The following is a 23,934-nucleotide window of genomic DNA, read 5'->3' as shown; positions in this document are numbered from 1 at the left end:
ATGTCTAGGTGCTGAAAATAATGACCTTTGTTTTCATCTTAACCCTGAGAAGTTCCGATTCAGATTGTGGTCTAGGTAAACACTCAACAGTTTATTCCACAGATGAAACACTCACCACTGCTCTATGAATGGCACGGTGTTGACCACTTGGAAGTGAGTTTATTTGTGCAAAGGGTATAAACTTTGCAATGGCATGTCTTTCCAGTACATTCAGTCCTTGCAGTTCATCAGGTATGGGGTCAAGTGGGGTCAAGGTCGTTTGAAACTGCAGTAGCCACAAATTGCAGTGCAATCACATAATAAAAAGGGAAAGTAGAAACACAGTAGCTGCCTACGCAGCCTCCGTGCTTGGACCAAGAGCAGAAAAGTGTCTCTCTTTGTGTGTGCACTGATGCAAACAATGCCATACACCACTATTAGTTGTCAAACTATTAAGCATCCTCTTCAACTGTAGACCTAGTGCTACACTGTAACCAGAGAAGGACACACACACACGCACACACACACACTCCAAAACTAAGCCTCGTCTAATTAAACTCGCACCACGTAATCCTTCAATCACCCTCCCTCCTTTAAAATCCACTGGCAGAGCGCTGCCTGTTCGCTGAACCGATACTCTCTCCATCCTCGGCTGCTAGTTCTCTCGCGGGGCATCTGACGGTAACATGGTTTGTCGGGCACGGCAGCTATAGTCAAACATTAGCTTTGGACAGGGCGCAAGCCTCACGAATCTCCCTTTTGGTCGATTGAACATTATCTATTCATAAAGGACCTGCTGTTTTCACGGTACGTATGCGACGCGTTAAACCAAAGGCTTTCGCTTGCTTAATACTTGTGTTAAGAATCAGTTCTTAAGGATGGAGCTTATTGTCAATGTTGTTATGTTGCCAACGTTCATAGGCAATTAATCGTGCAAGGGCGAATCGACCATGCGATGCTTTACCATGCAGTACTGTTTGTAACTGAGGACCGAAATATATTTGTGAAATCGTATTTCTTGATTGTTATTGTGTTCTCATCGCAAGCAATTTTGTCGGTTGCATGGGGTAGATTATGCTGTTTTTCCCTAGCCTGCACACCATTTCAAGTCTAAGTGTTTTATGAATGGACAACTGGGACTGATTGTCTCGAAATGAATAGATTATGAACATTAGGTCATCTAGATTGGACAGCAGTCTCTGTCGACATCACACGGAATGATGACCAAAATCTTCACACCATATGAGGCCGTTTGAAGCTTATAGTGAAACATGCTTTGTTACAGTGTAATTGTGTGCTTCTGCCATTTTCTTATGACGTTGTACCATTCAGATGTTCTGCATTTGAGTGAGGATTAGAGGGCGACTATTTATCAACACGTCTGTGGGTGCTTACTCACTGTCGGCGGGTTGTGTCCAGTAGCCTACCATAGTGATGTTTACAATGTTTACAGCTTTCAAAACCGATCATGTAGAAGTGTAATAGGTTAATAGAAGTCTAACTCTAAAGGCTTGGCTGCGGATGGCTAGGCTATTCGGCGTCATCGATTTACTGAGAAACCATCAGGTACACGCTACGTCTTTACTGCACTTAATTCCTTACACAGAATGTGCAAGTGCGGGCAAGAAGTTTTAGTTAAACATGTTCACATTTAAAGCCTAATAGCCTACACATTTACATCGGCTGTAAACTTAACTTATATCGCGCGTAATCTTGTATGTAGCCTATTATAAATGTGTATTGCATCGTTAAAATGTAGCCTTACCCATTATGCTATAGGCCTAGCCTATTTGTATTGATCACGTTGGCTAATTCGAGAGTTTCTGATGCTAGGTTAGAGCTATTTCAATCTTCTATTCTATGGGCCATGCCACCATGCAAAAGCCTAAAGATGAAGTCAAACTAGATTTGCATTTCCTGACCGAAATAACTGCTTGCAAAGCAAAGTAAATGCATACATATACACACATACATACATACATATATACATACATACATACATACATACATATATACATACATACATACATACTGTACATACAATTTTTTAAACCAAATATGAAGTAAATTATTTTAAAGTTGCTAATGGAGAGGGGGAGGTAGAGAACAGCTGTGTAAGGGCAGTTGAGATGTGAAGGTGATAAAGACAAACAGAGATAGATGAAGAAATCAAGAAATGTAGACAGATAATTAGATGGAGCGAGAGTGATTCAGAGAGAGGGGATTTACAGAGTTTAGACACAGAAATTAAGTGATGGGGAAGTTGATGAAGATTTTAAAATACACAGACAGACAGATAGATAATGTGATTGCATGGGGTAGATGATGCTGAGATGATATAAATATATTGTAGATTAACTCACTCATTGGTTGATTGACCGATGGAGAGACTTTGACTACAAAAACAAACAAAGTAGGCTACATAAGATTAAAGTGGTATGCAAATAGGCCAATTCATAAATATATGTAACTCAACACAATATAGGGTTAAAATTCCAAGTTATTAAAGAGAATGAGATGTAGAGTGTCTTTGATGAAGACAAACATAGGGAGAGAGATATAAATAAATAAAAATAGATAGAGTAAGTGTGCCAAAGAGAAAGACAAAGAATTTAGGCTTAAAGAGACTGAGAAGTTAGATATTAAGATAGAGAGACAGATTGATAGATTGATTGGAAGAGAGAGTGGAAAAAAGAATGGAAAAGTGATAAAGAAATTAAATAGATAAGTAAAACAGAAAGAAAGAAAGAAAGAAAGTGATAGATAGATGAGGAGTAAGGAAGAGCAGCAGGGACATTTGAGTGTTTACAATATAAGATTATTGTAAATCACTCTTCTATGGGATCACTGGCAAGAACATCCAGAAGCTGCAATACATCCAAAACAGCGCTGCCAGGATTCTGATGAAGGTCCGGAAATATGAGCACATAACACCAATATTACACTCACTACACTGGCTCCCTGTCTCTTTCCGGATAGACTACAAAGTCCTTATAATCACCCATACATGCATAAATGGACATGCACCCCCCTACCTGCAAGAATTAATTACTCCCCAAACCTCCACCTGCACCCTCAGGTCTTCAAACAGCTTGCTCCTCCGCGTCCCCAAAACCAAGCGTCGCACCATGGGCGACCGGGCCTTTTGCTCGGCAGCGCCACATTTATGGAACAGCCTCCCTGACCACCTAAGGGCAACGCAGACGCTGGATTCCTTTAAAGCTGGACTTAAGACTTTTTTATTCAGGAAGACATTTCTGGCCTTGTGTTGAATCTTTTCTGTTATGCTTATGTAAATATTTAAATTTGTTTTTAATTTTATTGTATTATTATAGTTATTTTCTAATATGTAGGCACTCTGAGATTCCTTTGAATGAAAAGTGCTTTAAAAATAAAATGAATTATTATTATTATTATTATTATTACAATTGACAGTTATAGAATATCACATATTTGAGTAGAAAAATGAAAATAACATTGCAGAAGTGTCATTTCTAGTCAAGTTTTTACATTAAGCGCTTCTGGAGTTATTGTACTGAGTTATTACGAGTTGGTGCATTCAAAAACACATTTAAGTAAACACATTTAAGATCATGGATTTGCCTAACCCTCGTCACTTACCACTTAACTGTCAACTAAAATGTTGCCTAGGCAACTCTTAACAGTTCTATGGAGGAGGATGGAATGACCTAAAGTGTTAAATGCATCAGGTGACTGTCCAATTTCAGATGAAAGCATTCATGATGACAAGCTTAAGCATGGATTTACATTTAGTAGATACGTATCTTGGGTATTTTTTCCGAATAACAAACTGTGTGCGATGGTGGACAATTTTGGATCAGGCCCTACGCCTCTCAGCGTGGCCTGAGACTGATAGTTATAATACATCAGGGATTACAGGCAGTGTGCGTAGTGGAGTGTGTTGGTGCTACCAGCCCAGTGGTTACATAAGGAGATAAGAGGAGGGTGCTGTGGTGGATTCTGCCCTGTTCCAGCTTCAGACAGCTGTACATCAAGCAGCTGTCCTCCCCAGGCAGAGGACTGCTGATGGTACTGATGAGGAGGACGAGTAGTACAGGCAAACAGTGGGATTTGTGTGTGTTCGTGTTGTGCACCCATGTGCATGTTTTATGTGCGAGAGAAGGTGCTTTGTCTGTAACGGTTGCTTTCTGGGTGTGTGTGTGAGCGTGAGAGTATGTGATCCTGTATGTTTATGTGTTCTTGTATGTGTGTGTATTTCAGAGAGATAGAGAAACACATTTATCATGGATCCCTGCTGATTGCATGTCGACTAAATGTAGCACATATAAAATATGTAATTCTCACTGTTTTGGACTTGGCGATTGACGCAGGTGAATGCAGGATTGGCAGCTTCTACTGTCCTTGATAACAGTTCTTGTAAGGCTTCTGCTGGGACAGCTCCAGAAAATGCAGTGACAATACTTTCTGCTGGATAAAATGAGAACGGTTGTTTCAGTTTCCACAGAAGACAAAAAGAGATAGCAGCCTGAAACTTTAAAGATTAAGCTAAAATGCCTGCTAAAAATGGGGGCGGGGGGAGTGAATGATCAGCACTGAAATACTTTTGAGCAAGGCCAAACCCCCTACTGCTTACCAGGTGCTGCAGCTGCATGGTCTGCCCCCTGCTGTGTGTGTGTGTGTGTGTGTGTGTGTGTGTGTGTGTGTGTGTGTGTGTGTGTGTGTGTGTGTGTGTGTGTGTGTGTGTGTGTGTGTGTGTGTGTGTGTGTGTGTGTGTGTGTGTGTGTGTGTGTGTGTGTGTGTGTGTGTGTGTGTGTGTGTGTGTGTGTGTGTGTGTGTGTTTGTGTGTGTGTGTGTGTGTGTGTGTGTGTGTGTGTGTGTGTGTGTGTGTGTGTGTGTGTGTACGCTCACTAATCCTAGTGTATGTATGTGTGTCCACTGCTAATGGATGAGTGTCGAATGTAGAGTCCTAATTTCTCTCATGGGATTAATAAACAAAACCATACATTTATTGTCAGCGTAGATGCTCAGTGTTTGGCTGGTTTTGCATAGTGTCTTGTCTTCTTGTGACAAAGATGCCTGTGTCTGTACTGAATTTTCAAGCCTTTATGGTGGGCTATAGTATCTCAGCTGCTAATATGGTCGAGGAATGGAGTATCCAGTTCAGTGCTCTAGGGAACACTTGTTTTCTTTCATCAGATCTTATAGACCATTATGCCCCCCTCGAAAATCTCAAGTGTCTCCCAAATTGTTCTATCCTATGCTTGCCTCTCACTCAAACATTGTCATTGAAACACACATCTTAAATGGTCAGGTCTGTCGTTCAATTCGCTACCATCTTTATCCTCTTTTGGGTGTAGCCAAGGACTCCATCGTCCATCATAGATGTTGCTCTCACTAAGCATTGGGTAATGGGATCATAAAACCACCTGAATGATTCTGTGGGATTAACTCTGGTTGTATATGGTCCTACAGATCCCTTCCACTTCAACAAACCTGCCTATTAGTTGAACCAACTGAAAATGTACCCAAGTGTTTGTGCATGTAAGACTGAGAGAGCAAGTGGTCGGTGTGTAAGACTGAGAGAGAGAGGCTTGTCTGAAAGATGGTCAGTGTTTAGTAATATTTCATGTATTCGTGCGCTTAAGGGAGATTTTGGGTGTACATCATGTTCCCATGTAAGATAATGGCCTGACAGTGTGGCCCTGGTACTCTCCTGCTCATAAGACCCTGCGTCCAAACTGGCCAGAGTGAGGGGCCATTTCAAGTGATACTCCCATTGAATACACACAAATCAGGTCATGGCTTTGCCCTCACAGACACACACATCTATATCGGTCTCAGCCCTTTCTCTCCCTCTCTTAGTTGGCCTCTACCTGCAGGACATCCTCACGCAGCCCTTCTGTCATCACTCACCTGGTGTCCTACCGTTTGCAGGGCCCCTATCTCTTCTAGTGGCCTTCTTTACTGCTTAAGTCTCCTCGTGTCCATCTTCCTGTGGAATGGATGAATGTTAACCCCATGTTTTCTATCATCAAAGGTGCCCCACAACCCCACATGACTGAATTGAATGTTTGATTGTCACCTTTGTAAGTCTGACACCAGTGTAAACAAAGTCTGATTCAGACAGTGTTCTCTGTATGTGGCTCGTGCTAGCCTCTAGCTCATGTCCATAAGTACACCCACCTCTGGACCCCCAATTGAAAGCTGGTTGGATTATTTTCAGAATTGAACAGTCCAGTTTAAGTTATTATGTTGCGAAGAATTATTCACTTAAGTTATTCATGTTGAAAGGATTTTGCAACCCTGTTCACAGACAACTTGACAGTTTAGGCTTAACCTTTAAGTATACTGTAAGTGACAAGGTTTCAGTTGCAGGATTTCAAATTGTACCCAGGGCATATGCTACATCCCAGATACAGTAGCAGAAGTCCAGTGGACTGCTGCTGGCTCACTGGTGGCAGCAGGGACGTGCACAGGAATCTTGAAGGGCAGTTGCTCTGCCCTGGGAAAAAGGGGCAACACATTATTATCGGGCAGTTTCCCGAGTAACCTTAGCCCACTCCTGTGCACGTCCCTGGGTGGCAGACATGGAGGCCTGATGGTGGGTGCCACTTGAGGACCGCTGGCTTTTTGCTCATTGATTTTGAAGCCGTCAGCTGGAGGAGCTCCAGACAAAACAGCCATTGACACACAGTTTGTCTTTATCTAATTTGTCTCCTTCAGACTGAGGAGTTGTTTGGCCTTTTTGGTTGTTATAAATCATATAGTAATATGGTTTTTAAACTCACAACGCAACATGTGGGAATCATTTCTGTGGGCTTTTTCATTGAGTTAGTTGGCTTTCAGGCTCTTCACAAAGCTACTGTTACCTAGGAAACAAACTTGCAATTTCCTGTTTATCAGTTACTAAACATTGCAACTACTGGAGTGGTGGTGTGCAACCAAGCTATTTGCACCAGCACATTTTGAGATCTTGTCAATGGAAGTTCTGGCCTTGTGGCAAATAAAAGCCTAATATGTGGCATAACAGAGAAACACGGTGAATGTAAGTATTTTCTGGCAGCAAGTCTTTCGATTTGGTTGTTCATCATAGAGTTGGCAAGCCTTGTCATCATATGTCGTCAATTTGTTTGCCATTTTCTGCAACATGAGTGGAACACATAAGAAATGTCATTGATTGCATAAGATTGTGTCATTCTTATTTTGACCTATCCCTTTTCAATTGTCCATCACACAGTAAACATGTAATTATGCCACATTTGTCTGTGTTCTGTGCCTTTTTTAATGCACTAAAATGTTTAAAAAAACATAGACAGCTCCCAGACCTCTACCTATCCGAAGAAGTTCCTGAATTTGTACATTTCATGACTGCTTTGTGAATGGCACACGTGATTTACTACACTGAAACTTCTCACTAATCTCTCGATCAGAATATCCTTCCTGGTGAAGAACCACAATGGTGCAATGTTACCAATTCTTGTGGGTTATTAGAAAAGGCAAAACACAGCCAAATGTGGCGTACTGACGTGTTTACGGCTGGCTGTGATGGTCAATTGAAATGTCACTACAATAGGCTGACAATAGCTGTTCATAAGAAAAAAGCAAATAGTGGTCTTAAACATTTGTCCATGTCTGTAACTGTTTACTATTTAACTTTACACATGACATACTTAAACACATACACACAACCATACACACTTCCATACACATGGTAGTTAAATAACCATTTTGTAGAATACAAAAGAATGAAGTGGCAGATGGACAGAGACACACAACATGTTTGTCAGTAAAATACCTTTTATAAGAATGACACTATCTGAGGTTAACACAACAGTGATGTTTCCATGGTGATCTGCAGAAGGCTAATAAAAGGCTAGCTTGGCAATGAGAGGCAAGGGACTCACAACTAGCCAATGAGAGGCAGGGGACTCACAACTAGCCATCCAGCATGGCCAGAAGTCCAGTAATGATCGTATTTGTGTAAAAGTTTTGCACCAATGTATGATGTACAATCAATAATGCCAAAAGTGCCATCATTTCACCATGATGTGTTGCTATTAGTAGCAGTAGTTGACATGTTGAGGATAGTCATTTTTAGCATTCAATAACTCTCCAATCATGCCTGTTGTGTGATGATGGGGACACGGGTGTGAGCTCAGCTGCCACTCACGCTCTTGTAAAGAGAATTCACGCACTGAGCATTAAACACAGATTGCTGGAGAAGGTTTGTATGAATTGTCACGACCCAGCCTGGTCTTCCCCGCCCCTGCTATCAGTGCTCTTTGTCTTCCACAGCTGATTAGCAGAGGCTGCGCAGGTGCCCGCAGGTGTGAGGAATGAAGGCTTTAATGAGCTCCACCATATGAGGGCCATGGCAGACGGTGCAAGGATCTCTCTCATCGACGAGTCGTAATGTTGTTTGTTTTGGACACATGTACACTACTCTGACACTCGCTTACACCACACTTTTATTTGCTGACATTTACACTGACTGTTCTATTATACTTTAATAAATCTGTTTGTTACACAACCTGGCGTCGGAACTCCCGTTCATGTTGCATGCAATGAGCCTTGTGTGTTACAGGATGTGTAGCCTACTATACTGTGGCATCCTACATCACTACTAGTTCTGAAACAATGTTGCTAAATGAACAGATCCCCTCAAACCATCATCATAACAGCTGCTATATGATATCATTGAGGAAGGGACAGTAGAGTGTGCAAGTCTGCTGAATATGTTCGTCTGTGGGTGGTGCATCGACGTATCGACTTCGTTGTCCACGCTTAGCAGATATGTGAACAACAGCTGTGGTCCCATGTGGCTGACTTATCTCTCCCAAGCTCTTTTGCTGTTGGGTGATTTAGTTCTGTTGTGTGTTGTGTGTGGGTGCTCCTTTTCTCTCCCAAGCTGTTATGCTGATGTGTGATTTAGTTCTGTTGTGTGTGGGTGCTCCTTTTCTCCCCTAAGCTGTTATGCTGTCGTGTGATTTAGTTCTGTTGTGTGATTTAGTTTTGTTGTGTGTTGTGTGTGGGTGCTCCCACACATATCCCCACAGCTATCTAGACCCTTTTGTAATACATCTTTATTTGGTGTCGCAGCTCACAAGTTAGGTCCAACAACAGGTCTCTGCAATGGTTAATCAACTATCACAGGTGGTAGTTAGTCCATTTACCAAAACACATTTCTTTTCTCAGTGATTTTTTCAAATCAGAATCAGAATCATGTTTATTGGCCAAGTACATTTTCATATACAAGGAATTTGTTCTGGGTTTAGTTGCTCTCAATGTACTTAAACTGAAAATATACAGTATAACACATCAGCTTAGGAAAGGGAGTATTGAAGACACAAATAAAAAAAAACAGAAAAAGTACAAGAGAGCGAAACACACGCCGTTTCCATGTTAAATGGACCAGATGTTGCAAAGATGTGAATATGGCATACGGCAGACCACACGTGGCAGCAAGGCTTACAGTCTGTACTGGCTGACCTATCATTCCCATAGCCCATAAGTCCTAACAGCTAAACTCTTCCCCTCTACAGTTCTTCTTTACTTGTATCCATTTTTGTGCCTATGTTTAATGCCTTTCTCCTTTTGGTAATTTGTCTCTTACTTGGATGAAAATAATGGATGCCTATAAAAAAAGAACACACAAAGAAACGTTATTACTACATTTATTAATTGCTGCAGGAGGCATGTGTGTGTTTGAATGCTATGTGTGAGAGCACACGTCCTCACACCGCCTGAGCAACAGAATCATCAGCCATAGATACAATCAATTTGGCTGCAGCCGCTACTCTTCATTAACATGTCTGAAGTATGTTACTACAAATGGCGAAAAGATCATAGTTCTCAAGGATTACGAAACCTTACAGCCGTGCACACACATACTCACAGATACACACACTCTCTCTCACACACACACACACACACACCAGACACACACACACACACACACACTCACACACCAAACACACACACGCGCACACACACACACACACACACACACACACTCACACACTAAACACACACACACACACTCACACACACACAGACATACTCACACACACTAAACACTCACACACACACACACACACACAACACACACACATACTCACAGATACCCACACTCCCATCACTCATTAGTGCGCTTCCCTGCCTTTCGTGATTTCTGTCTGATTTAAGGCAGCAGCCTGCAGCCAGCCTGCTCTTGATGAATGGTACATCTAGGCATAGTGTTCTAGACTGCTTAATCAGTCAGTTCAAACATACATCTAGCCCAGGAATGCTGGACATGTTCCAGGATGGTGTTGGGTACCATACATGGAACTCAACACAGAGAGAAAGAGAGAGAGAGAGAGAGAGAGAGATGGAGAGAGAGAGAGAGAGAGAGAGATAGATCCCTCTGCAAGGGAGAGGATAGTGGCAAATGAGGGAAATTTGGAGATTGTAGGGGATGAATGCTGGAAGTCAAGCAAGGGATTGTGGGGGATGAATGCTGGAAGTCAAGCAAGGAATTGTAGGGGATGAATGCTGGAAGTCAAGCAAGGGATTGTGGGGGTTGAATGCTGGGAGACAAGCAAGGGATTGTGGGGGTTGAATGCTGGAGGTAGGTAGAGCTAGATGCCTGAGGTTGTTGGGGAATTCTGGGAGTTGGATGCATTAGCTAGATAGTGAATTGTTGCAGATGGATGTTTGAAGAAGATTGCTTCTAGGACAGACCTTGTGCTCTGACACACGATAGCAGCTGAAGGGTAAAATGATGCTGAGGCTGCACAACATTTGGACCAATGGATGGGGGGTATTTTTAGCTCCTCGCACCACCACAGGAGATGGAGGAAGGATGTGTGTGTGAGTAATGGAGAGCTGGAGTGTGTGGCGGAGCAGACTTTCTGACTCATTTCTTTTAGAAATAGTGTCCCTCTGCAATGTTTTGCCCTCCTCTCCCAAGATCTGCATCTATGCTGTGCACTGGATGATTCATCCTTATTTGGGGATACTGTGTCCATATCTTAGGAGGTTGGCTATATGTTTTCGCCCTTCGCCATGCCTCTTATTGCAGTTTTTTTACACCCCATTGCTTCAATGTGACCTGACATAAAGTAAAACCATGCAGTTATTTTTCGAGGCACCACCATGGGCTGTATCAAAGGACAGTTGACGTCCAGTCCAAGCTTTGTTTATAGCTGATGGTCTGTTTTTATTGATGTGTAAATTGGTTACCTCCGATTGTGTAACCCTTGCTCCTCAAACTAAATGCAAAAAACTCCCTCAAAACTCCTGCGTGGTTACGACATGCTGTTGGACAACAGAGCCTGCCGTAGGGATGTGGTAATCTGCCAGAGACCACAGAGCTGAGTGCAAATCCTCATTATGTAAGGATATTCTGGGGTACTGTCATGTCGTGACATCACCAGATAATGAAATGGGGTTTTTGATTACGAATCTGAGTCTGGCTCAACACACCCAGGTCCCAATTCCCCTGCTTCCAGTTCTCTAAGCCAGAAACACACACACACACACAACACTCATGTCTCGCATGTGCACAACACACACACACACACGCTCATCTACTGTTGGCAGAGATTGTATAAGATAGGAGAGCTGATCAGATGGAGGAGTTTGCGGAAGTGTGTGTGTGTGTGTGTTTGTGTGTGTGTGCCTATGTTAGTTAGACAGAAAGAGAGGGTGTTATGTGAATGGTCTCTCACAGCACTCGTAGCCTATCAACCTCTTGCCTTCGTGCTTCATCAGTGGCAGAGTCAACTATGATTACTGTCACACCTTTTTGACCACATGGTTAGTATTAGCTAGGATCAGTTTCCAGACCTTTTCCAGGCAGTTGACACAATAATAATATTTTGGGAACTGATTTAATCAGTTGGCACATCACAGACCGGCACGTATCAAGATGTTTGTGAAGGTGTTCCTCAGCAGGCTTCTCTGTGTAAACGATCACCTGTATTGATCATGTGGGTCTACTCTGGTCTGGTCTGGTCTGGTCTGGTCTGATCTGACAGAAGCCCTGGGGATTAAAGAGCTGGTGCCTCAAAGAACAGATCTGAGAGTCAGTGAGAGTCACTGACTCTATCGCTAGGAAGGTTTTTAAAGACTAAGGTATGTATTTTTTAGTTAGGCTAGCTCTTAGAACATCCTCAAGTTAATTGTAATGGTACACTGTCATATGAAGGGGGATAAAGAGATATAATCATTATCATCATTGTTTATTCAGGGGGAATTGACTGAGCACAGGGCTCTTTTGCAGCAATGCCCTGACTGAGGCTTCATAATACAGAAGAACAATAAATAAACAAACCATAACAAAACAAAACAGACAAAATAAATAAACAAAATACATTAAACAACTCAGAAATGAAGTATACAAGAAAGATATGTTCCCATTAGCCACCCAGGAACTTTACTTTTGATGTTACAAAACCCTGGGGAAATATATGAACAATTTAACAGATTGACATTGCCAAATATGTTGAAGTGAAATACGTGAGTTGGGTGGCTAGCTAGCTTTTGTCGGTGCTAGCTGTGCTGATATTTGCAAGGCAAAGCTGTGATCTTTGATTGATTTATTTATTTAGGCCTCGGAAGACACATTGAGGAATTAAATCCTCATTTTCAATGGTGCCGAGGGTACAATGAGAGTTAATACACAGGATAAAAAAAAAAATTATAATATAGATAATATAAATATGCATATAAAATAGTCCAGGAGTACAAGGGAATGGTCATAAATAGCATTTTTGAACATCCAGTAAATCCATTAAAATCAACAGTTACAATCACTGCAAGAGAAGTCTGATGTACATTTGGTTAGGTTTACGAATTCCCTTACTGAAATAAATGAGCACAACCTTAATGTTTTTTGGAGCTCATTCCAGATGTAGGGTGCTTTAAAACAGAAGGCTGTCTTCCCCAGTTTTGTGTTGGCATGTGGCAGATGTAATGAGAGCAAGCTTTGGGAGCGTGTATTGGTGGTGTTACAGTTCCAGCTGACCAAAGAGGAGAGATAAAGTGGCATCAGCCCAAAGTGGCATCTAGTCAGCACACTAATTTTAGACGATAACCTACTTCGGCCATTTTACAATGAGCTTGTATGCTCTGAGTTTCCAGTCAAGCCATCTACACAATGTACTGTAAACGGATCCGATGGACTGACCGCTGAAAACCCTGTGATCTTTCAGCATCTCTTAACTCTTAACTCTTAATGTCTCTCTGAAACTCTATGATTCCTGGACAGATCAGATCAGCTTGTGCTGCTTTTGTTCCCTAGAAAGGGCTGGCAGCGCTTCACATAGCAGACCTCCAAAGTCCTCCACCCCTGGCTTTGTGTGTCCTATGAAACGGCTCCCCTGTAGGTGGCACTTAGGGTATGAAGAGACACCTGAGTCAGCGTGAATTATTGATCTGTAAATAGGAGGAGGCCAGCCCTGATCGCTGCTGATAGCCTCTATAGAGACGTCTCCATTTAACACTACAGACACTTTACCCACTACTGCGTCCTCTCCTCTTCCAGCAACAGAGCACTAGTGGTAGACACAGTTCTAGCGCACATCTGAACCCAGGCCAGCTACAGAGCACTAGTGGTAGACACAGTGTTTGCGCACATCTGAGCCCAGGCCAGCCAATGGGCTGCCTGCCTGCCTGCAGAGGGGCGCTGACATGGAAGAATGAACTGAGTTGCTTGATATGGATGATTTGGTTTAGTTTTCTCAGTGGCAGAGTAGTACAGCAGTTAGTGGTAGGCTCACTGTTACTAGAAGTGAGGTTCATTCGCAGGGGGCCCGGTTGGACAGCGGTTGGACAACAGGAAGGTGGGACAACAGGAAGGTGTTTATTGTAGGGCACAGGGGCTGGGTGTCCTAGATCTATATTTGTTTTAGGTGATGGAAACACTAAAATAACAACAGCTAGGTCAGAGGGGACAGGAAGAGAAATGAGGGGAAAGGTGGGTGAGTGGGTGAGGAGAGGAGAGGAGAGGAGAGGAGAGGAGGAAGGGAGAGAGAGAGGAGAGGAGAGGAAGGGAGAGGAGGAGAGGTGAGTAGGTGTGACAAGGAGGGATGGGGAGGTTAGGAGATATAAATTAGAAAGAGCAAAGCAGAAAAGAGTTTGACCTTTTCCTGTTAGAATGGACTCGAAGGCTTGGAAGTGATATTGGATCTGTATAGATATACTCTGTAGTATACATTAGTACATTTTGGTGTACACCTGGTGTCCTTTTGCCCTGCCTTTCTCAAATGACGCAGAAGATCGAGTCAGTTTCCATACACACAGGGTAAAGCTAACAATAATGTGTTCATTTGCTTGAGTCAGTTTCCATGCACACGAGGTAAAGCCAACAATAATGTGTTCAATGGCTTGAGTCATTCAGCCTTGATAGGAGATCACCTGATAAAGTGAGACCAGAGTTCATTTTACAGGAATTACATAGCTGACTACGTAACTCACTACATCTGCATCATTCTAGCAGCTGCACACACACACACACACACACACACACACACACACACACACACACACACACACACACACACACACACACACTATTACTGGTAGACAGTCTGTCTTCACTGGTCTACATGTCATGTAAATGAAATGCTTTGTGCAAACCTGAATTATGGAGTTTGGTAGTTCCTTTTTATGCCAGCATAATCAGTACAGTTGTACGTGAGGGCAGCCAGTTGTATGAGCCGGGCTGGTTGTAGTGACAGCACATTTATTACGTATTGATTACATTTACGTCTTTACAGTTTCTTTCTCACTCAGCCACCCAATCGCTCTCCTTTTCTCTCACTCTATTTGCTTTTAATTCCACACCTTCTCTCTCCCTCATTCTCTCTCTCTCTCCATCCCTCTCTCTCTCTCTCTCTCTCTCTGTCTTCTTCTCTTCATCCCTCTCATTGGGTTAAGGTTGATGCATTCTGTACCACGACTTGGGTTATTGTATGAGAGAATCCAAATGCCTTTGATTACTAATGAATGTGGTTTGCAAGGGTAGAAGTGGAGGCAGCCTTAACGAGTAGATAGGTGCCATTTCCTCGCTATCGCACATCGACTCCTCAGGGACTCCATGTTCTGTGAGGTGAAACAAGTCCACACGGGATTGAGATGAAATTTGTTCACCAAGGCCTTAGTATTACAGCTAGCTTGCTACCGATTTACTCAAATGAAAAGACAGATTATATTATCATTATGATTGCATCAACCCCCTCCCCCCCCCCGACACTGATTTCCATTGTGATAGATAGATAGATGGATGGAGAGATGGATACTTTATTAATCCGAGGGAAATTAAGGTCATCCAGTAGCTTTTACACTTAACTCACAGACATACATACATGAATCACAATAAAAACAATACACATAGGGAGAACATGTACACAGGGAGTGGGGTGTTTACATGTACAGGATAAATCTGGCCCTATATAACAGTGTTCATTAATTGTGATAGTGTTGAAAGTAGTGGAGAGTAGTGCAAGGAGTGCAGAGAGTGTTCATGTGCATGTGTGGATAGTGCAAATAAAGTACTGTGCTTGTGTGTGTGAGGATAGTGCAAAGTCATATAAGTAGTAAAGTAAAGTAAAGTCTGTCCAAGGGGCTAGTATAGCCAGTAAAAGGATGGGCAGTGGGATGGAATATAGTGAGGTGAGAAGAGGAGGGCAGACTAAGGTAGACTCATGCAGAGAAGTCCATCTCCCTCCCCTTCTGTGTGGCGTTATAGAACTGAATGGCCCTGGGGACTGAGGACTTCCTCAGCCTGTCCGATGAGCATGACAGTGACAGGAGTCTGCCACTGAAAATGCTCCTCTGTCCATTGAAAGTACTGTACAGTGGGTGGTGGTCATTGTCCAAGATGGTCAGCAGCCTACTCAGGGTCCTTCAGAATTCAGAATTCAGAATTTAGAATTCAGAATCAGAATCAGAATCAGATTTTTCTCTCCGTCCTTCTATTGTGCACTGCCAGAGACTGATCTGTGATCAGTGGACGGAGCGTGTAAGTATTTGTAGGAGTCCATCTGTGCTTGTGTGGCCAATGGTCTGTGCAAGCAGTTGAGTGTCAGTTTGTACACATGTGAGTCAATGGGCCTCATGCAGCAACACTTATATTTACCTCCGCCAGGAGGTTATGTTTTCGCCCCTGTATGTTTGTTTGTTTGTTTGTTTGTTTGTCAGCAGGATTACGCAGAAACGCATGGACCGATTTCCATCAAACTTTGTGTGGAGATTGGTTAATATAATGGCAATAATTGATTCGATTTTCAGATGTCAAGGTCAAAGGTCAAGGTCACAAGGCGGAGGTTTGCATTCTCTGAATGCTCCCATTCTTGTTCTGTTCTAGTTTCTCCTCATTATGAGAGAACAGAAGAGATATGCACCGAAAGGGCCTGGGTTGTGCTGTGTACACAAACATTGGCACGTGCCCAAGACTAGGACTAGGAAAATTAGATGTTTTTATCTGATCTTCGTAAGAGTGCTCTCGACAATAATCTCTCATCATTTTCTTTGTCTCTTACCTAACAGAAGAGCAAAAAAAAAGAAAACGTTGGTGAGTCCCAGAAATCAGCGTGTACTTACAGAATAAGAACACATTGTGAATACAACAAAAAATAAGAGGAAATGTGTTTGTACATTGCTTCCTACATGAGGCCCATTGTTTATCACTGTGTGTATTAGTGTGCTTATGATTATACACGTATACACGTGTGGGATTGGGGAGTGAGGTGGGGTGGTTGTCCAAGGCCCAAAGAGACAGTCTGATGTTAAATACATGTTTGTCTATACATCTCTGCTCTTAGACACTGCTATAATACATTAATTCAGCCTTGCCCTCCTGCCTTTGGGATGCTGACCTCCTGTTTGAGCATTTGTACACTGTATTAGTGAGCCTGAACCACACTATACACACACACACACACACACACACACACACACACACGCAAACACACACACACACACACACACACACACACACACACACACACACACACACAAACGCAAACACACACACGCACACACACTCACACACACATATTGCCTCTAAAGCCCCTTGGCCTTTAAATCAGCTTTGCTATCCATGCATGTGGCTGTGTGGGTCAGAGCTGGTGATTTCCTTGGGTGGTTTGCTACAGTCAATAGTTGATCTTACTGTAGTCCTTCATCTGTAAATCTTAATACTCCCAGTACTCGTCATTATAACAACTTGTCTCATCTACATTTCGATTGTGTATATGTGTGTGTGTTTGCAATGTTTGTACTTTGCTACCGTGCGTCCATGTATCTGGTTAGAGCTCTGGTTAGAGATGAATTATATGCTAGCTGCAACGCTCAGCAGATGAGAGAGGAGATTTAATGACCTGAATGGGCTCAGTGCGAAAAGAAATATGGCCTTTAAGTCTATGGCTTAATTAGCATATTACTAAAAGAAAGACATACTGTAAATAATAAAGACACAGAAGAAAAGAACAAAAGGAAAAACAAGCTATGATGTTAGTGTTCAAATTATTATCATTCCAAAGACAGAACATGAAACCTTCATTACTCCCTCAGAATGAAATTCCAAGGACAAAGTTTATCATCAAACTCTTCGAAAAGGAACGTATAATCATTTCAGAACAGAATGCAGACTGTTTCCCAAGACTCATGCAGGCTGGTGTATCACGTTGTCTTGAAACAGGTTTGTATAGGCAGACAGATTGAGAGAAGATGGTCTCTTACACCCACACATCATGGTCAGGACAATTAATTCGCCAGTCATGATTTTGACAGACATAGTCTTACAACTGATATAACAGGTAGAATTTCACTATATTGGTATTTTCTTACATTTGATGTAATTATTTCATTTTCCTTCCCATAGATGCACACACAGTCAACACCTAGATCAGTGTATTTGTTGAGAAGGTCAGAGCAGGGTCTGTAAATGAGCAGTATTAGCCCTCTCCTTTGTGCCTGGTGCTCAAGGCGCTGTGAATGGATGCTGGTATTCCCTATCTGACTGACCCACATAGAAATAGAGAAGTCTTCAAAAGCTCAGAGTTCCTCAAAGGAAGGCCTACCCATCACAACTGCCTCACTGCATGTTCTGCTTAGTGGCGCTATGGGAAAAGGAAGCATTGACGTGAGTGGCATGGTGAAAGAAAGACCTTTTTCAAGCTGGATCCCGTGTGCACACTGCTTTATAGTCACACTCGCAGCTGTGGAGGCCACTCTTAATAAAGGGGTTAGGTATGATACACCGGCAAACTTTGAGATACCCAACTTTGAGAGCTCCATTTCATGTGTAGTTAACATTACGGTACATTTATTATCCCATTCACTGTATGGACATGCAAACACACTCATGTATTATCACACTGGAACATGCAAACACACTCATCAATTATCCCATTCACTGTAACATGCAAACACGCTAATTTATTATCACACTGTAACATGCAAACACACTCATTTATTATCACACTGTAACATGCAAACACACTCATGTATTATCCCATTCAATGTAACATGCAAACACACTCATTTATTATCACACTGTAACATGCAAACACACTAATTTATTATCACACTGTAACATGCAAACACACTCATTTATTAACCCACTGTAACATGCAAACACACTCATTTATTATCACACTGTAACATGTAAACACACTAATTTATTATCACACTGTAACATGCAAACACACTCATTTATTATCATACTGTAACATGCAAACACACTCATTTATTATCACACTGTAGCATGCAAACACACTTAATAATAATAATAATAATAATAATTCATTTTATTTGTTATGCACTCTTCATTCTAGGCAGAATCTCAGAGTGCAAAAGGACAAAAGGACAGTTTAAGAAAATATATACATTTTTTTAAAAGTAGGAAATGCCTTTATGAATAAAAAGGTTTTTAGGCCAGTCTTAAAACAGTCTAGTGTCTGTGTTGCCCTTAAGTGGTCCGGGAGGCTGTTCCACAGTCGAGGGGCTGCAGCGGCGAAGGCCCGGTCGCCCATGGTGCGTAGCCTGGTGTTTGGGATCTGCAGGGACAGACTGTTATTGGATCTGAGGGGGCGGGTTGATGTTTGGGGGGTGATGAGTTCTTGCAGGTAAGGGGGGGCATGACCATTTATGCATTGGTGGGTGAGTAGGAGGACTTTGTAGTCAATGCGGGATGAGACAGGGAGCCAGTGCAGTGAGTGTAAAATGGGGGTTATGTGGTTGTATTTCCTGACTCTCATCAGGATCCTGGCAGCGCTGTTCTGGATGTACTGCAGCTTTTGGATGTTCCTGCCAGTGATCCCAGTGAACAGTGAATTGCAGTAGTCCAGTCTTGAGGAGATGAAGGCGTGGACGAGCTTCTCAGCATCTGGCAGGGTTAAAGTGGGGCGGAGCTTGGCGATGTTTTTGAGATGGTAGAAGGAGATTTTGCACAGATGCTTTATATGTTCGTTGAAGGTGAGGTGAGGGTCAAACCTAACTCCTAGATTTGTGACTGTGGTGGAGAGGGGTATGACCTGACTGTCGAAGGTGAGATGAGTTATGGAGGATGACTGAACCTGGTGTGGAGTGCCAACAAGAAGGGCCTCGGTTTTGCTGCTGTTTAGCTGGAGGAAGTTGTTTCTCATCCATGCCTTTATCTCCCCAAGACAGGCAGTGAGACATGACATGGCAGCAGAGGGGCTTGGGGCAGTTTTGATGTACAGCTGTGTGTCATCGGCATAGCAGTGGAAGGACATCCCATGTCTGCTGACAACACAGCCGAGGGGGAGCATGTAGATAATAAAGAGGATGGGGCCGAGGACAGACCCTTGTGGAACACCACAGGAGACAGGGAGCTGTCTGGAATTGCATCTTCCCAGTGAGACATACTCAGTTCTGCCAGATAGGTAGGACTGGAACCACTTGAGTGCACTTATTTATTATCATACTGTAACATGCAAACACACTCATTTATTATCATACTGTAACATGCAAACACACTCATTTATTATCCCATTCACTGTAACATGCAAACACACTCATTTATTATCACACTGTAACATGCAAACACACTCATGTATTATCCCATTCACTGTAACATGCAAACACACTCATTTATTATCACACTGTAACATGCAAACACACTCATTAGGGCCTTATACATGTGCCACTGAGATCAGATCAGTTTATTGTATCGTATTCGCGTGTAGGTGTGAAGATTTTCAAGGGAAACGGCTCTTGTCGTTACCTGTATGTGCAAAATGTGAAGCTGTTACATTGCCTCGGGCATGCGCAAAGACCACGGAGATGTGCTCCCACCTGGTTTGTTTACTAACAACATCAACGTGGATCCGCATCGGGCACAGGCAGTGTAGTGGCTTAAAGTTCCCTTCTTTCTATCAGCATATAGTTCTTAATATTTTCTTTGAATAACCACTCTCGGATGGAAAGAAAACGAGTCTACGCGTGGATGTGTTTCAACAACGGTAGAAAACTGTGTTTGCTCCGTCTTTAACTGGACTCATACAGTTGAGACACCCGAAATAACTTGCATGCGCAGCAATCCTGAGACGTGATTTTTAGTTTGCACATGAATACTAACGTCTTCTTTGATCCCAGGAAATTTGAGCACATAACCCATCTCCCTTGCGGAGATATTGGCGAAAGTTGTTTAACCTACTTCATTGCAAACGTCTAGTTTTTCAAACGTGTCTAGTTTTTGTGCAGTAGTGAATAGAGTCTCAGTCTACTACACCATACATAGCATATCATGTTTGTAGAAAATGATTAAGGTGCAACAAATGCCAATAAGCATATTTAAATTAAATGATTCACATTGCAAGCAAAATGGTGCGGCTGGAGCACAGGGAGGGACAACGGTGACGCAGTTTGGATGTAGCGACAAACATTTATGTGCTGTAACAAACAGTGTTAACCAGTATGTGAGTAACGTGGCTTTTATTAAAACATAGCGTGTGTAATGTGTAGCTATTTGATTCCGTTTATTAACCTTTCCGGCTGTCTGTATTACTAGCCAGCAGCAGACGTAAAGGAAAGGGAGCATTTTACTCCCCGGCAATCTCTCTACAAACTTCCATAGACGCGGGATCAGCAGAGGAAAATCTACTTTCCTTTTGTGAGAAACCAGGCCAGTCGTTCCCACGACTACAGCACCTTGCAAAACGAATTATATGCGTTCCAGCAACAGGTGCTGCGAGTGAGCGCTCCTTCAGTGCAGCAGGGCGCGTTATAGAAGCCAGGCGCTCTCGCCTGAATCCTGACACTGTAGATGCTATTTTATTCCTGCATAGTGCTAAGACAAATTCTAAATAGAACGAAGGTTAGGCATATCAGCAGAGGTATATTTTGGTTACATTAGGATGGCTACGTTTATAGCTTGCGTTTTGGGCGCACCACAATGCCAAGAAGTTTGTCGCGACTGTAATGGCATATTTCATTGTGGGGGTGATTGATAGCTTAAGGCTTACGAGACACTGTGTTTTCCGATGTTTTACTGAGTCCTCTCTGTCTCTATCACACACACACACACACACACACACACACACACACACACACACACACACACACACACTAAAGGAAGCAAAAAAGGTTTAAATTAAGTGACATCCCTCAAATGTCGCGTCTCCCGCAAACCTGCAAGCTATGAGTCAGCTGTCAGTATTGGAAGAAGCCTTAACGTCTCGAAGATGAAACTTCCTGGGTTATTTTGTTTCGTTAGGCTATTAGTTATATTTTAAAACAGCCAGTCACATTGTAGCCTACCACTCATGGAATAAGGAATTTCAAAGAGATGATGGAGTGAACTTTCTAGCCTCTAACTTTCTAGCCTCCTGTCACCGTCTCCCCCCAGTCACGCACGGCCTCCCCCATGACACATCGGCCTGATTTGACACGCCCTTTTCTAAGCCGAACGATCGTGGTAAACCACCTCTCTCGAAAGCTTCAGACGGAAAAACGAACAGTTCACATCTAGACCCCTTCTACATGAGGCAATTGTAACACGTTCGCGAGTTTCTATCGTGGTAGAAGCGATGTAACAGCTTTACATTGACGCATGTATAAGGGGCTATTTATTATCACACTAACATGCAAACACACTCATTTATTATCCCATTCACTGTAACATGCAAACACACTCATTTATTATCACACTGTAACATGCAAACACACTCATTTATTATCACACTAACATGCAAACACACTCATTTTCAATATTCAGTGATTTTACTGAATGTGCTGCCAGGATCAGTTTCACTGATATGTTGTACATTTCTCATTAGTTAACAAATACAGCGATGTGACCATTAAAACAACTGGCAGGCAGGGTTAAGGTGCTGCACAGACAAAAAAAACTGTTGCACACGCTTGCGAAGCCTTCATCGATGCAGACTCGCTCAGACATGCTGATCAAGGGCCTTATCACCCTCTTCCACTCTCCGCTCATTGGTTTGGGATGGCACTTAAAGAAGCATTATGCAACAATTGTACCTCAGGATTGGGGTTAGGATGAGCAGTTTTACCTTAAAATAACAGCCTGAAAAATATTGGGGCGCTACAATGACGTTTAATATGGAGAATCGCCACCGTGCCATTAGCTTATTTGCTGTCTTGCTTTGTCTTGTGTTGCACTTGCTTGATGTTTGACTGTGTTAGGACAGTTGTTGAGTAACTAGTTTGTCATAATGTCAAAGTCAGCACATTTCAAGAGATTTCGTTAGTTTTAGCCGCTAGCATATCGTTAGCGAATAGCAATTGATCCGGAATGCTTCTTTAATGTGGCGGGCCCTCCACTTGAACGCACGAGCGGCGTGGAGGTGGGAAGGGAGAGGGTTAGGGCCAGTTTGGAAAAGGCCCCAGTTGTTTGATTCAGAGCTACAGGGTGAGGTCACAAGGTCACCTGTGAATATTCGGTGTTTGAATCTGAAGAAGGGTTTTGGTGTCTGTTGTGATGGTCTTGAGTTTTGTTTGTTTTGTTTTCCGATGTTTACATCATGAAGACAGAGCTGAGGGCAGATTTTCACTTCAAACTTGTGTTGCTGGGCTAATTGCAAATGCCCTCACTTTTTACAAATATATTTAAGGACTCAAATTTAGCAGATGCGTGAATTGCTCAGACATGATTCAAACGTTCCTGAGTCAGCAGTAATTATGCAGCAGCACAACCAATCCCATGGCTAAATACATACACACACACACACACATACACACACACACACACACACACACACACACACACACACACACACACACATCTTATGGGTAAATACAGCAACTTCTCCTCCAAATATGTCAATTTCCAATTATGGATGAGATGGAACAGTACTTTGCCAACTGTTTTGGTTTCATTTTTGAAAATACAACCATCTCATGCACAGGACCAAAACTGCCAACATGAAGACGTGGACATTAATAGCCAACACCAGAGACCTGCGGTACAGGAGAGTTGAATGCATGAATGAAAAGGGCAGCTTATTTATGGCTCTTATCGATTATAGCAATGTCAGTTCTAATGGCATTTACAGCCGCGGAAAAAATTAAGAGGCGACTTTTAAAAAATGATCAGTTTTTCTGGTTTTACTATTTATTGGTATGTGTTTGAGTAAAATTTACATTTTTGTTTCATTCTATAAACTACAGACAACCTTTCTACCGAATTTAAAATAAAAATACTGTCATTTAGAGCATTATTTGCAGAAAAATTACAACATTTTGAAGTGAAGAGAATATCTGTGGTTTAACTAAACAATTGGTACGAATTGACACTGTATGAGGAAAGATAGATGATAAAAGTTTTTTATGTCCACAATCCTATCATGTCTGGAGATATACAGTTGTGTATTGACCTTACAGCCATTCAGTATATGGGGCATGGATGCTGTAACCTGGCTGTACATGGTGAGCACACAGTGAGGAATGAGAATCAGGGGAACAGATGGGAAGATTAAGCTGGGTTGGAAATCTGGC

The 23,934-nt window shown here is 42.4% G+C and overlaps 1 protein-coding gene across 1 annotated transcript in view; it reads left to right on the top strand.

Annotated features, from left to right (window-relative positions):
* Positions 1-654: 654 nt before the first annotated feature.
* The window catches only part of LOC308381447 (hippocalcin-like protein 1), a 37,902-nt gene continuing 14,622 nt past the window's right edge, over positions 655-23,934 (top strand). The window contains exon 1 of the mRNA XM_080859016.1: positions 655-786. The gene's annotated coding sequence lies outside the window, so the exon portion shown is untranslated. The remainder of the gene's footprint in view (positions 787-23,934) is intronic.

Source organism: Sprattus sprattus, assembly GCF_963457725.1.
Source record: "Sprattus sprattus genome assembly, chromosome: 20".
NCBI classification, from domain to species: domain Eukaryota; kingdom Metazoa; phylum Chordata; class Actinopteri; order Clupeiformes; family Clupeidae; genus Sprattus; species Sprattus sprattus.
Note: the sequence above shows the minus strand (reverse complement) of the source record. Positions and strands in the feature narration are given on the sequence as shown.